This window comes from Ursus americanus, chromosome 6 (genome assembly GCF_024610735.1).
Source record: "Ursus americanus isolate L20-20 chromosome 6, mUrsAme1.1.p, whole genome shotgun sequence".
Taxonomy (NCBI): Eukaryota; Metazoa; Chordata; class Mammalia; order Carnivora; family Ursidae; genus Ursus; species Ursus americanus.
Window position 1 is genome coordinate 11587462 of NC_142132.1, and position 18130 is coordinate 11605591.

Genomic DNA, 18130 nt, shown 5'->3' on the forward strand with positions numbered 1-18130 from the left:
AAGAGTGTAACAGAAGCTTATACGAATTAATTGTCTTGTTTCCTTCTATTTCTAGAGAGTAAAGATTTTTCTCTTAAGGAAAGATAAAACATCAGTCATGAGGGAATTGAGTATGACAGCAGCCAAATTATTGAAGTGTGAATATTGGCAGCCAACTCCCTGTGTTCCAGGGGTCTCTGTTGGAGGTGTGCTGTTCCCTGCACTGCTTCTCCTTCCCTGCCCTCAAGAAGGGTCCCATCTCAGCCAGCCAGCCTATCGATGACGTCCCTAGAGCTTTCAGAGTGGTCCCAAGCAGATCTCCAAATTGATGGCTCTGTCGCCCGTTCTTCTCCTCCATGCCTGCCCATTGCCCTTGAAGCTGAGATCCACAGTAGGGAAGGGCAGTGGACGGTACCCAGCTGTATTAGCAACTCAGCCACCCATAAGAAAGTGCTACTTACTTCTATTTAACAATAGAAATCTCTTTCTTCAACGTTGTGGAGGCTGGAAGTCGAAGATCAACACGTCCTCAGGGTTGATTTCTTCCAAGGCTCCTCTCCTTGGCCACCTTCTTGCTCTGTACTCATATGATTATCTCTCTGCCATGTGTTAGATGTGTCCTAATCTCCTCTTCTTATAAGGACACCAGTCATATGGGATCAGGACCCACCCATATGACCTCATTTTACCTTAACTACCTCTTTAAAGACCCTATCTCTAAATACAGTTACAGTCTGAGGACTTCAACAGAAGAGTTTGTGGGGGACACAATTCAGCCCATAATAACAGTCAACGATCTCTCCAGTTTACCTATCCTTCTTCCCATCACCCCTAGCCACCCTTGGGGGTCCATCCAATCACCCTACAAGATATGGAATCTTTTCTCTCTCTCTATATATATAGACATATATAAACCAGATACTTACGACAATCTACCCATGATTAATGTATTCTGTGAAGTTCTTGGATCGTTGAGAGTACCTATTAAAAATGATAATTTCAGAGACATATTGCAAATATTTTATTAACTGAGAAAATGGAAAAAAACGGAGTCAGGAAAGTTAGTTCCATTATTAATCTAATTGAAAACAACAGGTTTGCTGTGTGCTAAAAATAGCACCAAGTGTCTGAGCGCGCCAGCTGACTGAGAATAATCACAGTTTTTTTTTAGAAAAATCATAAAAACCTCAAGCATAACCAAGACCTAATTTGAGAAAGAGTCTTCTTCTTAGAGCACACAAAAAAGGTAAGCAAAGGGCAAAAAAAGTCTAGATTTCAGAGACAGATGAGAGCCAAAGGATTGTGTGCGTAGAAGAACACGACGAAAGAGCTACTCATATTTTTCTTTAGGGCTTGAGGAGAAAGAACGTTGGTAACGCTCTAGAAAAGAGTTAACAGTGAAGCTGGAAAGTACGCGTGCAAAACCATCCCTAGCACCAGGACAGAGGATTCCTATTTCACCAGGTAGAACGAAACCTTTTTTGGAGTTAGAAAGTAGGAGACAAGCAAGCTTATCAGTAATGATGATGTAATTAAGCAATGGATCCTTTTTCAGGTCATGAGCTTAGTGTCAGTTCCAGGCTCTCTGTGACTCTCTCTCTGTAGCAGTAAGAGATGTTAAAAAAAAAAATAAATAAATAAATAAATAAAAAGCAGGAGGTCAGTGGGATTTATATCAATTTCACATATTAAAAGGCAAAAACCATAGTCTATAGAATTGTTGAATCACTATATTGTACACCTGCAATTAATATAACACTGTATGTTCACTATACTGGAATTAAAATAAGCACACACACACACACACACCCCCAAAACCCCGCAGTGCTAGGGATACATGCCATTTATAATCATCTTTACAACCTAACAAGTAAGGGAATATAGCCAATCAAAATAGCCTTCTCTCTGCTATAAGTCTATGCATGGATTGAAAGAAATAGCTGAGGTCCTGATAGAATGAGAAAATAACACCTCTGCCTCGGTGAGGAATCACCCATGACATCAGAACAAGAATTACTGTCAGGTACCAAAGGGAAGAGGCGTTAAGGGAAAAGATGTGAACAAGTTCTGAGGAAAAGTCCATTTAAAAAAAAAGAAAGAGAGGGGGGCAAAGGAAGAGAATAATGCTACCTCTGATGATTTTCCATGGCAGCCCCGAGTGCTCAAATTACTTAAAAGACATATTTTTATTCTGAGGTAATAGGAGGTAAGTATCAGCAGCTTTTACAGATGGTTTCCGTGGTGCCTGGGTTCTCCCAGCAGGATCTCTAGACCTGGAGGGAGCAACACAAAGGAGGACCTATAGAGAGAATGTCTCTCTTTGTCCTTGAAGCATCTCCCCATCCAACTATATATTATTTTAACATAAAAATACTATATAAAATACTATTAAATTATTATTAATTATATTAAAATTTCCATCAGAAATCTCAAAGCTATTGAGAGCAAGAATTAGTCCTATTCTATAGGTTAAAATAAGAAAGGGGACAGAAAGATGTGGTCATTTGGTCAGTGTGTTAGTCTCTTAGGGCTGCCAAAGTACCACATCCTGGGTAGCTTAAAACAAGGGACTTTATTCTCTCACAACTTCTGAAGGCTACAAGTTCAATCAAGGTGTTGGCAAGGCCATACTCCCTCTGAAGGCTCTAGGGGTCCCTCCTTGCCTCTTTCAGCTTCTGGTGGTGGCTGGCAATCCTCAATGTTCCTCGGCTTATAAGATGCATCACTCCACTTCCATCCTCCATTGTCCCCATGTGTCTGTGTCCAAGGCCACCAGCCATTGGATTAGGCCTTCAGTATGACCTTGTCTTAAATTGATTACATCTGCAAAGACCGTATTTCCAAATAATGTCATATACACATGTACCAGGGGTTAGGACTTGAATATATCTTTTGAGGGGATATAATTCAACCCACAACAGTCATTTTAAGAACAGGATATTGCTATCCAGGAGTAAATATATTTAAAACCACCAAAGGCCATATCTCTCTAGGCAAAAAGGGAGACAACACCGTATTTACTGGTGAAATGACCCAGCATCTCTCTCTGAGTAAGCTCTAGGAGTTCTTCCCATCTCTAAGATTCATGATTCTGTGACTTGAAACTTATTGTCTATAGATAGATAGGATCTAACTATAATGTCTTATGTGACATTATAGTGTTTTTCCCGAGGAAACTTCTTGCAAAATGGGATGGTCTGCTCTAAATGATTCATCTATTCTTTAGAATGAAAGGAGAAGAACGTCCATAGAGGGGAAAAACAGAATAAAATGGACATTTTGAGCTTCCATTCTGCATAAGACTCTGTGATAGGCACCATCGGTCTACTTAAGGTCATGCACACAACCATCCCCATTAAGGGCTGTGGCAGAGGAGAGGCAGAGCACACGAGAACTTGCCAAGGTCTCATAGGCCCTAAGAAGGTGAAGAGTAAGCTAAAGACAGATAGGGACATCCTTCTTTTGACCCCAAGAGCAAGACAACTGGGGCCAGAGAGAAGAGGAGAGAGGATGGGGTGGGAAGCAATGGTTTGTTCAGGAGCTACTGTTTCTGTTTGTGCAGTATTACCACTGACGGACCAAAGGAACCAGAGAGAGTTAGCCGCTCACACAACACTGTACAACAGGGGCCCATTGTCATGTGAATCACGTGACTGTGAGCTAAGCATTATTCTCCTCAACTGTACCATGCTTTGTTGTGAGGCTGGAGGAAATCATGAAATGTAATCATTCTTTCTTCGTCTGGAGGAGAACCAACAAAATTGAATGATTCATTCATGGTGACCCCACATTGTTTCATCTACCCCACAACATTCTTTGTCCACCTTCTCCTTAAAAGCACTGATTCTCTCAACAACTACTATGTGCTAGTTTTAACAAGCTGATGATAGCTTCTTTTACCTTCCACTTCTCCTTTTTAACTTGTTTTACTTTACTTCTTCACTTTCTACTCTTCTGAATTATTTTATATTGCCTTCTTTGCCTGTGGAGTTTTCCTGTGTCCTCATTTTCTTTTTTCTTTCTTCAAACGGTTTCCAAATCATGCCAGATGTTTGACTCTGTCTTCCTTCTGGTTCTCTGTAGAATCATGAAAGCAGAGAACTTAATGAAAAAAAGAAATTTTCAGGTAGTTTGATGGCATCATTTTACAGATGAAGGGCTAAGATCTAGGGAATTTAAGAAATTTCCCCAAAGTGGGGCGCCTGGGTGGCTCAGTCAGTTGGGCATCTGCCTTTGACTCAGGTCATGATCCCAGGGTCCTGGGATCGAGCCCCACGTTGGGCTCTCTGCTCAGCAGGGAGCCCGCTCCCCCCCCATCTGCCACTCTCCCTGCTTACTCTCTATGTGTCAAATACATACATACATACGTAAATAAATAAATAAAAAGAAATTTCCCCAAAGTGATGCAGTTAATTTGTGGAAGGACCCAGCACTACAACCCAGGTGTCTTGATTACCACAATGCAGGACGGACTCTTTCTCTGCACCCAATTCCACATTCATATAAGAAATCTGCATATCCCTGCCATGTTTACTGATCTCGTGTGCTGTGCAATAATGTCAAATCATAGGTTCTGGGTCATTAAGTACAGATTTTGAAAAGTTATTCTGTGCTTAAAATGTTTGAGTCATCCCTAGGTAGATGGCAGAAGTATTCATAAAAATTTGTAAAGTGTGACATCGTTATTATTTAGCTTTACAAAAAAGAGAAATACAAAGAAGAAACAAATGGGGAAATCTTGATACAGTACTACCAACAGCAAAAGTGTTGAGAAAGTAAGAGGAAGTGAAATTATACGACTCAAAAATATACTCATGGTATGCTCATAAATTTCCCTCATGAGCACAATCTAATAATAAACATTTAGGTCATAGGTCAAACAAGTAATTAGAATCAACAGACATTGTTTTCCATGAATTAGAATGGTACCAAATTTTACTCAATGTTGTGTCCCCAATGGTCCTCACAGTTCTTGATGCATCATAAGTGCTCAGTGCACTTGTCTAATAAATGCTGGTTGAAAGAGATATGTGGTCCACAGAAAGTTAAGTTAGAGGATTGCTTCAACTGGATTCAGGGTTTTTTGTTTTTGTTTTTGCTTTTTTTTTTTTTTAAGATTTTATTTATTTATTTGATGGAGAGAAAGACAGCCAGCGAGAGAGGGAACATAAGAAGGGGGAATGGGAGAGGAAGAAGCAGGCTCCCAGCGGAGGAGCCTGATGCGGGGCTCAATCCCAGGGATCCAGGATCACACCCTGAGCCGAAGGCAGACGCTTAACGACTGAGCCATCCAGGCGCCCCAGATTTAGAGTTCCTTTAATACCAAGATTCCATAACTCTAATTTTGAAAAGCAGCACAAAAATATCACCAAGTAGTAATAAAGAATCCGCAGTTTTGAGCTTCCTCCATTTATCAGATGTTGAGATGCACGTATATAATGGATATGATTTTAATTCCTTGGGCGCAAGGACAGCAACCAACTCAAGCTAGCTTAAGCAAGAAAGAGAGTTTATCATGTGACAAAAGTGTGTTTCATGGAACCGAGTACTCACCAAATATTCCATGTGTTCGTCCACATTCCCCAGCCTCCCTTGCAGTCCATTTGGGGCCATGTGACTGGACCTAGCCAATGGATTGTGACATGTGTCACTTTTGGACTGAGGCAGCTATGAGTGACTCTACCTACTTGAAGACATTACGCTAAGTGAAATGACCAGTCACAAAGGGACAAATATTGTCTGATTCCACTTCTATGAAGTACGTAAAATGGTCAAAACTCGGTTGCCAAGGGTTGGGGGGAAGAGGAAATGAGGAGTTATTGTGTAATGGGTGTGGAATTTCAGTTTGGGAAAATGAGGAAAGTTCTAGAGATGATGGTGGTGGTGGTAGCACAGTAATGTGAACGTACTCAATGACACTGGACTGTACACCCAATAACGGCTACGATGGTGAGTTTTATGTTATGTATATCTCACCACAATTAAAAAAAAAAAACCAAACAAATAAAAAAGCAAGGTAGAGATAAGTTGTATGGCATTGAATCAAGAGGGAGGGAAAACTATACACATGATTGCTTCTATTTTTAAAAGGAAAATAAACATAACTCTTCCATTGTTAACTTTAGTGGAAAGGACGGAATAGGGTGGAGGAAACAGGGCAACAAATTAGATTTATCTAAATATACCTTGCTTTGTAGATTGGATTTTGAAACTCTGCAGATATATTACATAATTATAAAATAAAATTAACAATCAAAAAAAAAAAAAAAAAGAGTGGCTGCATCTCCTCCATCTCTCTCTTCCTCTGTTCCAGCAAGCTTGCAGGCCACCTCTTCAGGATGACGTAGATATAAGATATAAGAGAAGGAGGTGCCTGACCGCTAAAGACTTCAATGGGAGGCAAGAAATAAATTTGGGTTAAGGCACCAAAACGCTGTGGAAACTAGGATAGAGTGCCCTGACCAATATGCCCGATGATGTAGTATGCCCTGCACCATGCTAAGCTCTCGGAACCTGTTGCTAGTATTATCTCTGACCTAAGGGCACAAATGCAGCCAGGCCTCCTAGCAGGCCTGGAACTAAGAAGGAATGAGAACCATTCAGACTTCCTGTCCAACTCATATCTCTTCCTCTCTTTGAACATCTGTTATTGTTGGTTTTTTTTCCATGTAGAGACCAGTTTTCTCTGTTTCTCTCTCCATGTGAAAAACAGAAGCTAACTATCCCACAATTCACACACTTATATTTCTTCCATTCAAGAGACAAGTTAAGATACTGGCCATCTCTCAGTCCTATTCTAAATCCCCTGAAGAAAGAATGTTATTGGCTTAGCTTGGGTCAAGTGTCTGTTCATAGTCCAATAATACGGTCACTGGGGGAGGGTCCCGTCCCCCTCCAGCCCCTGTCATGAGCGGGGCAGGCAGTCTTCCGAGAGCAGTCTCCAGCAGACTACAGACAGCATGCCTTGCAGAATGACTCTAGTGGTTAGGGTATGGGTTCAGAGACCCAAGACAATAATGGCATAAACAAGAGAAAACAGGTTTTTTTCTCTCCTTCCTTGAAAAGTCATTTTAGAATTTGTGTAATGAGTACTGTGAGTTGAATAGTGTCTCCCAAATATTCCTGTCCACATGGAACCCTCAGAAAGCAACCTTATTTGGAAATAGGGTCTTTGTGGATATAATCAATTAAGGATCTCAAGATGAGATCGTCCTTGATTTAGGGTAAGCTCCATCCTTTATAAGAAGAGGAAAGGAGGGGCGCCTGCGTGGCTCCATCAGTTAAGTGTCCGACTCTTGGTTTTGGCTCAGGTCACAATCTCAGCGTCGTGAGATTCAGCCTGTGTGGGGCTCCACGCTCAGCGGGGAGCCTGCCCGAAAATTCTCTCCCTCTGCCCCACCCAAAATAAACAAATAAAATCTTTAAAAAAAAATAAGAAGAGGAAAAAAAAATAAGAGGAGAGGACACAGGGGAACACAGAGCAAAAGGCCATGTGACAAGGGGGCAGAGATTGAAGCAATGCTGTCACAAGTCAAGGAACAGCTGGGGCTCTAGAAGCTGGAAGAGGCAAGGAAAGATCCTTCCCTAGAGTCTTCAGAGGGAGCATGGCCCTGCTAATACCTTGATTTTGGACTTCTAGGCCCCAGAACTGTGAAAGAATCAACTTCTGTTGTTTTGAGCCACATGGATTGTCACCGCAATCCATTTTTGTTTGGTAGCCCCAGGAAACTAATTCAGTGTTTCTCTGGGCCTCTGGGACCCAGGCTACTTCCAGCCTCTTTTCCGTCATCGCTAGGAGGTGGCCCTCATCAGCATGGTCCAAGGCGAATCTCCAGTCTTCATATTCACGGAGCATTAGCATGGGAAGGAGGGAAAAAGGAGCTCACTGCCTCCTTTTAAGGACATATCTTGTGGTAGCACGCACTTACAGTCCACAGCCAAACCCAGCTGCAAAGGGGCCGGACAAAGATTCAGCTACAACTTAGGTTGCTATTACCAAGGAAGAAGAGGGGAAAACGTATCGGTAGGCAATGAACAATTTCTACCCTCATGATGAAATATTTCTAAAGGTTTTTGGGTTTTGTTTGTTTACTTCCTAGCTCCTTGTTTTATATTTTAATTAAAAAAATCAAGGGCAGACTTCTGGAAATTTCGCTGGATCTGGATGTTGAATAATGGACAGGGGCCAGAGAGAATCATCGAGAAAAGCATTCCAGCCCAAGAGGCAGCCTGAGCAAGCACACAGAGACCTTTGCTTAAATTAATCACTTTGTCAGGGAAGTCCAGCCTGGCTCCCCAAATTAGGTTACCTTCCTCTGTCTCACACCCATCAGCCTGAAGTTCTCCTTCGTAGCATTCACTGTCTCTGTTCAAGTCTGTTGACCTGCTAAAGGAAAACTCATTAAGGTCAGAGACTGTGTCTGCCTTGATCGCTCACCATGTCCCCAGCATCGGGTTCCATACCCAGCACACAGTAGGTGCTCAACGGATATTTGTGATCGAATGAATGTGGGGACGAAGGTAGGAGAGTGCATGTTTCAGCAAGATCAGACACTCATATGACCGATAGAGAGGCACGTTAAGGAGCAGGCCAGAATGGAGACTAACTAGAGATAGAGCCAGATTTTATGAGGAACGGGGTCTGCTACTTTTTTAAAGCAGAGGTTGGCTTTAAGATAGTTAGAATGGTAGTGGTATAGAGGATTTCTTCTTCTACAATGGAAATAATGATACGTATTTAGTAGAATATTGGGTGGATGCAATGAGACCATAGTGCCTGGCTCATTAAACGTACCCAGTCGACAGCAGCTACTCCTGGAGGAGGGGAAGGCTGGGGTCCGTAAATCAGTGCACTCATTTATCCGGGAAATATTTCAAGAGAGCCCCGAGCGAGTCTGTAAGTGGGTCACTCACCCTGCCCCTCCTCCAGGATGCACACCAATGGAATATATGTCCAAGGATCTCTAGCCAGATGGGAAACCAAAACCAACCTTCGTGCAAAGCTCCAGTAAAAGCTGGATTTGAACATGGCTTAAACCTAGGCCTAAGGGAGATGGAGTCCTCCTCTCTCTCCACTGAACTGAATGGGCAGGGCCCACAGGGCAAGGGTCACTGGACCTACCCTCCCTGTCACAGTGCAGGTGTTTGGAATGAGAGAATGACAGGTTCCCACCCGCAACACCCCCCCACCCCGCTTCCCCAGGAGGGTGGCCCTGTCACGAAGTGCTAACCACACAAGAGCATCATACATGAATTCAGGAAATGAAAGAAGGGTGGAGCTTGGGGCCCTGCCTTTAAGACCAGTTACCGTCCCGCCCACCCCCCAGCTCCCCACTGATGTGAGCAGTGCTGTCAGACTGGCCACCTCCTCCGGGGAGGAAGCAATGAAAGGAGAGGAGAACAGTGGTGAGACTGTTTCCTCCAATATTCTCCCAAATGGGGAGAGAAGCAGGAATCTTCTTCCCTATGTCCTGGGTCTCAAGAGGAACAACAATGTTATCTGGTTCTCTCTAAGCTGCCAGGCATTTGAAGATTGGGGAGGGGGTTCCTAGCTGAAGAAGAGGATGAACAAAGGCATGGAGCCATTTTAATGAGTATGGCAAATCCAGAGAACAGTCTGTAGTTAATTTTGTTGAAAGCATAGTGAGTGTGCAGAGGAAGCAACAGAAGTGGACAGAACAGGTGGACAGGAACAAGACAGCGTGTCAAGGCTTATTAAAGAAACATGTCTGCTAGGGTCTCAATATTTGTGTCCTCCTAAAATTCATATGTTGAAATCCTGCCCCTCAGTGTGATAGTCTTAGTAGGGGGGTTTTGAGAGGTGATGAGGTCATAAGGTGGAGTCCTCACGAATGGGATTAGTGCCTTATAAAAGAGGCTCCAGAGAGATCTCTAGCCCCTTCCACCATGTGAGGACACAGCAAGAGGTCTGTAACCCAGAAGAGGGCCCCCATCCAGCCATGCTGGTGGCCTGATTTAGGACTCCCAGCATCCAGAACTGTGAGAAATAAAGTTCTGTGAATTATAAGCTACCCAGTCTGGGGTACGTTGTTACACAGGAGCCTGGATGGACTGAGACAGAAATCAAAAATGAAAAGCAGACGTCATATTCATCCATGAAATACTAGAGGCATTCTCATTAACCTAAGGAACAGGACAAGGAAGTCTGTTATTCCTGATATTCGGCATTTTTCTGGAGGTTCTAGATAATGCAAAACACAATAAAAAAAAGAATAGGAGGCATAACAATTAGCAAAGATAAGACAAGCTTATCGCGGTTTACAGATATGATTGCCTATCTCTTGCTCTGTTACAGAAACAGCTGCATTGGGGACTGTCCTTGTCAGCTTGCGCTGCCAGTAACAAAACACCAGAGACTGGTGGCTTAAACAAAAGAAATGTATTTTCTCAAGTTCTGGAGGCTGGAAGGCCCTATTCGAGGCATCAGCAGGTTTGAATTTTCTGAGGCCTCTCTCCTGGCTGCCTTCTGTGTCCTCACATGGCCTTTTCTCTGTGTGAGCTCATCCCTGGTGTCTCGTACTCTTCTTACGGACACAGGGCCCCACCCGTATGACTTCGTTTACCTTCTCTCCTCATAGGCCCAAATACAGTCACACTGAGGATTAGGGCTTTGATGTATGAATCTGGGGGAGAGGCAATTCAGTTTGTAACAGAGACTAAGGTCTATGGTCATAACTGGGCTCCTGGCTATCTTCTCTACTGAACTGATCTATGAGAGGGGCGAGAATGGGAGAGGGACAGAGACACAATTCGAGCAAGCATGCTAAGCGCTCCCTCCCCAGTCTCTCTACTTGCCCCTGGGAGGAGCGAGCAGGGAAGAGAGGGAGCTGGTGTGTTACCCTCACAGTGGTTCTCACGGCTAGCTGCTCATTAGAATAAGCTGCGGAGCTTTACAAAATTGTCAACTCCTGGACCCCACCCGTGGAATTTTTTAGTTAATTGATCTGGGGGAGTCTGGGCTTGGGTACTTTTTCTCATTGAGATATATTTCACATACCACAAAATGTACCTTTTTAAAGTTGTGCGACTATCACTGATATCTAGTTCCAGAACATTTTCATCATTCCATAGAGAAGCCTCAGACCCCTCAGCAGTCACTCCCCATTCCTCCTTCTCCCTACCCCCACCAACCGCCAATTTACTTTCTTTCTATATAGATTTGCCTGTGGCGGACATTCATATAAACAGAATCATACCATACGCGGCCTTTTGTGTCTGGCTTTTTTCATGGGCTTGTGTATTTTTTTTGAACTTTTCTTATTGTACAGCCAGGGTTAAGCACCACTGTGCTAGCAGAAGTCTTCTCATAGAAAGGAGAGAACTTTCTATGAGAAATTCCACAGGAACTCACCCTAAGGAATGACCTTAGGGTGAGTTCCTAGGAGAAGAGATTCCCAGTTGCTCCAGGAGAAAACGCTGGTAAAGGGCTCTGATTGGCCGGCTCGGGTCACATGTGCACCCCTTGGTCAAACATGGTGGCCAGGGAATAATCACATGATCACTCCCTTGAACTTTAGCCTAAGAAAAATGGGGAGTTGCTGAAGGATTTTACACAGGGGAGGACATAATCAGATTTAGAAACGTTTACTTGTCCTAGCAGTTTATATTACTAAGGAAAATCAATTAACCTTAAGACCCAGTGTATTAAGAGTCTGACTCAATGATGCTACTAATAAAAAAAAAAGATATGCTCTGTTATGAAGTGAATGCTGTGTCCCCCAAGAATTCACATGTTGAAGCCCTACCCCCAGACCATGTGATGATATTTGGAGGTAGAGCCTTGGGGACGCAATTAGGTTTAGATGAGGTCATGAGAGTGCGCCCCCTTCCCCATGGGATTAATGTCCTTCTGAAAAGAGGAAGAGAGTTCAGAGCTCTCTCTCCACCATGGAGGAACATAGCAAGAAGACAGTTGTCTGCAAGCTGGAAGGAGCATCTTCATAGAACCCAGCCATGCTGACACCCAGTTCACGGACTTTCTAGCCTTTAGAACTGTGAGAAATACATTTCTATCCATTAATTCACAGTAGTTTGTTATGGCAGCCCAACCTGACTAGGATATTCTCTAAATCCAATTACCAGTATATAGAAAATACAGAAGACAGGATCTAGTCTTCCATGCACCATCGGGATGCAATCAATAAAAACCCAGACCAGCAAACCCCCTACAGGGGTATGACCTCAGCACAGACCACAAGTTTCTGTTTTTCTCTTTAAATAAACTGCAAGGAAAAGAGATAGAGAACCAACAAATGAAAAGACATTTAAAGACCCAGCAATCGGGGCGCCTGGGTGGCTCAGTTAAATGTCTGCTTTCGGCACAGGTCATGATCTTGGGATCCTGGGATCAAGCCCCATGTGGGGCTCCCAGCTCATCGGGGAGCCTACTTCTCCCTCTGCCCCCACCCTTGTACTCTCTCGCTCTCAAATAAAAAAATAAATACATAAAATCTTAAAGAAAAAAAAGACACAGCAATCAATCACAATGTATGGACCTTACTTAGATCCTAATTTTTAAAAAATGTATGACATTTATGAAACAGTTGGACATACAAACACTAGATATTTAATGATGTAAAGAATTATTCTTTTTAGGTGTGGTAATGGTATTCTAAAATCTCTATCTTTTAGAAATCCATACTGAAATATTTATGAATGAGATGATAGGATATATGGGCTTTGCTTCAAAATATTATATGAGGGGGGAGTAGGTTGGGATACAGATGGGGCAGGCCTAGCCTGGGTTAATGGTTGTTGGGGCTGGAGGGGAAGGAACACAAGAAAATTATAATCTGTCCCCTTTAGTGTATGTTTAAAATTCTGCAAAACAAGAAGTTAAAAAGTGACAAAGTATGTATTTCTGTTAAAGCTGTCCTGTCTTGATTGTTTGGTAGTTGTTTGAGTCTTTGTGTATATATAAAAGTACGAAAACTCTATTTCTTTTAACAGGAGGAAGGAGGGGCACCTGGCTGGTTCAGTTGGTAGAGCATGTGACTCTTGACCTTGGGGTTGTGAGTTCAAGCCCCACGTTGGGTGTAGAGCTTACTTAAAAAATAAATAAATGAGTAGTAAAATACAAAGGAGGAAGGAAAAGAACACTCTGGCTATTTGAATGACCCCAGGAATGATGGTGGTGGCAGGAAGGAGAAAGAAAAGGTACTTAGAAAGTAGATCACTGGGTGTTTCGTATATTAAGAAATTATTGTCAATTCTTTTGTGTTGGGTATTTGGCTGGGTGTGGAGAGTGATGGAGAGATAGGCATTGACCGTGCTGCCCAGTTTCCGGCTTGGGCCAGTAAGGCAGCACCATCTGCAGAAGCAGAAAACAACAGGAGAGGAGAAAGTCTAAGGGAGAAGGTGATGAGTTCAAGCGTACACACAGTGACTTTAGCGCTCCTGCAGGGCACCCAGAGGAGCTGTCCAGGTGGTGAAGAGGTCTGGGAGGAGGTCAGAGAGAACCTATTAGTGCAGAGCAAGTGATGGTGAGCATGTGGGAGAATGGGATGGCCTGGAGAGGGACTCGAAAGGAAGAGAGGACTCTGGAGAAGAAAGGAAAACCTGGGCCCAGAGGAAAGCCAACTGTGAGAAGAGAGGTAGAGAAATGGGAGCCCACAAGACAGGCTAGAAGGAAGCAGACGAAAGATTGTCCATTTCATGAAAGTCATAGAAAAGGGAGCAGGAGAAGGGTCAAGTTTCCAAAGCTGTTGAACATCCATATCCAGAAGGAAATGAAACTCTCCATTGGATTCAACAACAAAGATGTTGCTTACGACCTCAGTGAGAGCAGCTTTCAGGCTGCCAAGCACATAAACCAATCGCCTTGGGTTAAAAACTGCACGGGACGAAAACAAAGATGCTTCTCATGGCCTGTTCTTCTCTCCACCATCCCTTCCAAGGGAGGTTGCTCTGCCCATGCTCCAGTGGCCCTAAAATAGCTGTATCCTGTAATATGAGGCCAGTGACCTATGACTTGTCTCCTCAATTGAGGAAATTACCAGGCTAATTAAGTCCCATCTCTCTTGGGCATCCGTCTGTTGACAGTGGGAGCTGAAGACGCTGAGGCTGCCTGGCGCTGGAGTGGTCATTATGGGATAGTGCTGGATGAGAAGTAGAGAGAGGGGGAGAAAGGAGGAGATGTCCAGAGACAAACAGAGGGAGAGAAGAAAGGAGGGGAGGGAAGGGGAGACGAGGAGTATCTGATCCTGATGGGCGTGCAGTCCCCATTCCAAGTTTCTACGAGACGAGCTGTGCTTGACGGTCGTCTCTCTAGACTTGCACATGGCTTCCAATGGCAGCCGCAGCCCCCCCGAGCCCGCCAGATGGGTTTCCACTCCCAAAAAACTTGAGCAAAACAGGGAGTAAGAAAGCAGAGGTGATGAGTGTAGACAACTCCTTTAAGAAATTTGGCTTTGCAGGGGAGGAGAGGGGTGGGTGGGGCGAGAACTGGATAGAGTGAGGAGAGTAACCTGAGGGTATGTTAATACTGCTGGGAAAATCCAGAGAGAAGTTGAATGCCTAAGAGAGCTGGGAAAATGGTAAAGCAGGGTGTCAGGAGAAGTACGCGGCGAGGTCATCCTCGAACAGAGCCCTAAGCTCAGCGTCCTTGGCACCAATGCATGGGGGCTTTGTGCCCCCCAGGACAGGGTGGGTCCCCTGCCTGCTGCCCTTCCGCTCATGCCTCCTCGGTAGGAGGGGAGCCACAATGACCCTGTTGCTCTTAGTCCACCGTCCCTTTCTATCAGGCCTTCAGCAGCTCGGGTTCGATGAATAATACATCATGCCAAATGCCCCACAGACTTGCTAAGTCACCGTCTGCGGGCATTCGACTGCTGTATATGACTGCTTACCATTGACTTAAGTGGCACCTGGCTCTGATACAGAGCTTCAAAGGTAGAGTGCTATATTCTGGCTGTTTCTAGCTCTATCATTCAGGATCTGTGCTCTATAATACAGCTTACTTTAACTTTATAAACACTGGTCTTAACAGAGGAGTTGGGGGCTAAATAGCAATGTTCATCTGGGTATGTGATATAAAACAAGGAACGAGAGATTGAGGCTAAGGAAATTGCCATTCATTTTAATTTTTTCAGATTACAAAGGAGAGCTGTAGCTTTCCCCAAAAGGTGAAAGAGTACCGAAATGTAGGACTTAGAAAGTAGAAGTTTTCTGTAATTTATTTCCACAGAAAATGTCTATTTATAATCTGACATATGTTTCCCAGACCTGAGAGGACTAACATAAGATATATACATAAATGCAACCTAAATGCTGTCATTAACCTTCTCTTCTATAGCCTGCTTTTTCACTTAACAATACTCAAAAGTGAATATATGGCCTAATAATTTTGTAAAGTATATATGCATAGAAAAAATAATAAGAAGAAATATAATGCAAATAGCGATTATCCCTGGGTGTTAGCAGCTTGGAAAAGTTTTTTCTTTATATATATTTTTTACATTCTAAATTTCTTGCAATGGAAATACATTACTTCTAAAACCAGAATATATATAAGTACACATACATATGTATGTATAATTGATATATATACATAGTATACTTATATATGTGTATAATATACCTGCAGAGGCGGAAATGATGAATTCTGTATATCCTGATTAGATTCTCATTGGAACAGGTTGTTTGTATTTCTATTAATGTTGATGTCACTACAGAAATCCATTGATATTTATGGTGCAACGTGGGCCAGAGTCTTTAGAAACCAAGCCTCCTTTCCATGTTGCTGAACCATGGCTTACCCCTTGGCTCACACCCTGCTGCCATCATCATCTTGCTGGGAGGCTCTCCACAGCAGGAGGAATTATAGGTCACAGACTCAAGTGGCCTCCTGGACAAGCCCAGGGATTAACATTTGTGGGTCAAAAAGAGAAACGAATGCAAGTCAGAAATGTATTAGTTCCGGTGCGTTTGCAAGTGACATTCAACACAAATAAAAGTTCCGTTTACACACTGAAAAGTCCAGGAGTAGATAGCTGTCAGGCATCGTTGGATCCAGGGACTCAAATTATGTTGTTAGAACTTGGTCTCACTCCATCTCTCCGCTTTGTTTTCCTCTGATTGACTTCATCTGGGGGCCTGTTTTCTCGGCATGGTGACCCCTGGAAACTCCAGGTTCTCCAGGAAAAGACAGATTCTCAAAGTTTCAGCAAAAGCCACTGAGCTCATGCTGGGGCGCTGAGTAGCCAAGCCTGAGAAACGGTACAGAGGGGAGGGAGTTTGGCCTCATCTGAGCCACGTGGGCTGAGAGTGGAAGATCAGAGTTTTCCCAAAGTAAAACTGAGGTTCTTCTGTTAGCAGAAGAAGGGGAAAGTGTGAGAAGGCAACAACATCAAATGCCCACGCTGGTGATCTGGTTTACTCTGAGATCTGCCATCCCCTGGGGGGAAGTCACCCGAGCTCTCTGAACACTGACACCCACATAAGAAAGTGAGAGGACTGTAAAATATCTCTAATGTCTCTCCCAGCTGGAAGGAGTCAATGTCAAAAAGGAAGAAAGAACGAAAGAACGAAAGAAAGAAAGAAAAGAAAGTTAATCTCTATCGTGATTATGCTTAAAGATTTTTTTCCCTAAACAACATGGAAAATGAAGCCCTAGTGACCAAGGGATTTATATGGAAAGAAATGGCCCGAAATGTAAGAAATTGCCCCCCCAGAGTGTTAGCTGTTGAGCCTTGTCCATAGGTCAGGCCAAGCATCTGGTCCTCACAGGCAGTGGGAGTAAAACAGGACGAATACTAACAGGGCCTCCCTGTCCCACGGGCTTGAACTCCGGCCTCAAGATCCATCCTATCCACTGCGTGCATGCCGATGTTCTCTCCATCTTGACCTCCGCTTTGGCCTGACGAAGACAAGAATCGAAGACAAGACAGGATCCTGCCTAATGTGTGTATGTGTAACTTGCCACTTCCCTGCTCAACAGAATTCAGTAGCTCCCTGTCACCAAACTGGGCAAAAGATCTGACCTTGAATTTTAAGGCATAAAATGGCCCCTACCTAACCTGACAGACATGTCTGCCTCGAGCACTCTGCATATACTCTGTGCTCCAGCTACTCCAGACAGCTCGCTGGGGAACTTCTCCCCATCAAGGTCCTGAAATTGCCTCTTTTTCAACCTCCCTGCTAGGTCAGCCCAAAGGAACATGGGGGATGGACCGAGTCTTGTGTGCTGATGGACTTCTGGCTCTGAGCCCAGCGTCTGGTCCAGAGCAGGCTCTCAATCATTGTTGAATAAAAATTTTCCCTGAATGCACTTCATACATTTTACCCTGGCCGACTTTTTTGTTCATGTTACCCCTGCTCCCCTAGAAGATGCTTGAAGTCTTAACTAGATTCCCCCAATCTACTGTCCTCTCTCTCTATGAACGACACACAGGAGTCCCGATTACATCTGCATCTTACTAGCAAATTCTGTTCCGCCACTCATGGCGCCGGGACCCTGCATCCAAACTCCCGCTTCACTTGTTCCATTGCCGATCAGCCCCTCACCCCTGCTAGGCTGAGATGAGCTCCTTGAAGGCAAAGAATAGGCCTTACCCATCTCTTATCCCAGGCTTACACTCTCTGTGTCTTAGCAGCAATTAGAATAATGTCTGCCACGTAGCAGGTATCACTAATACAGGCCCCTCTTCTGTGTGCTGGAGTACTTCTTGCCAAAGTACTGAGAGGAGAGTGGAGATGGAAATCAGAGATTCAGTCCTAATTCATTTCCTCTCAATTCAGTGACTGCTCTCAGACAATAGGACTGTCCAAGTCTGGTGTTACCTGGTGGTGGTCCCTCAATGGCCGGGGTGGGAGAGGAGAATTCAGCTGCCACCCGACTGGGGACACCTCCCCGTTGATCTGAAGGTGCTTACCGCCTGCCCTTTTGCCTGCCTTACTAGTCTTTGCTGACCCAACATGGCTGAGCTATGATGGCAGCTCTTGAAGAGCAGCCAAATATCATCTTCAGAGGAAGGACTAAAAGAAACAGCTGCATATATGCAGGAAACTTGACCACCCATAGAGGAGAGGTCTTATAACATCAGGCCTCTGGAAAGAGGGGACCCACAAAGACACTCCTTGCCCAGTTCTGATGTGTGGGTTTTTTCCATACCACCCACCAAGCAATTCTCCC

General features: G+C 44.0%; 2 long non-coding RNA genes across 2 annotated transcripts in view; both read left to right on the forward strand.

The window, feature by feature from the left end:
* LOC123796019 (uncharacterized) overlaps positions 1-18130 on the forward strand; it is an 87735-nt gene that overhangs the window by 5063 nt on the left and 64542 nt on the right. The window lies entirely within an intron of this gene.
* LOC148109756 (uncharacterized) lies at positions 452-13062 on the forward strand. Its single transcript, XR_015724708.1, has 2 exons — positions 452-1443; positions 5566-13062. It is a non-coding gene; the product is annotated as an uncharacterized LOC148109756 (long non-coding RNA).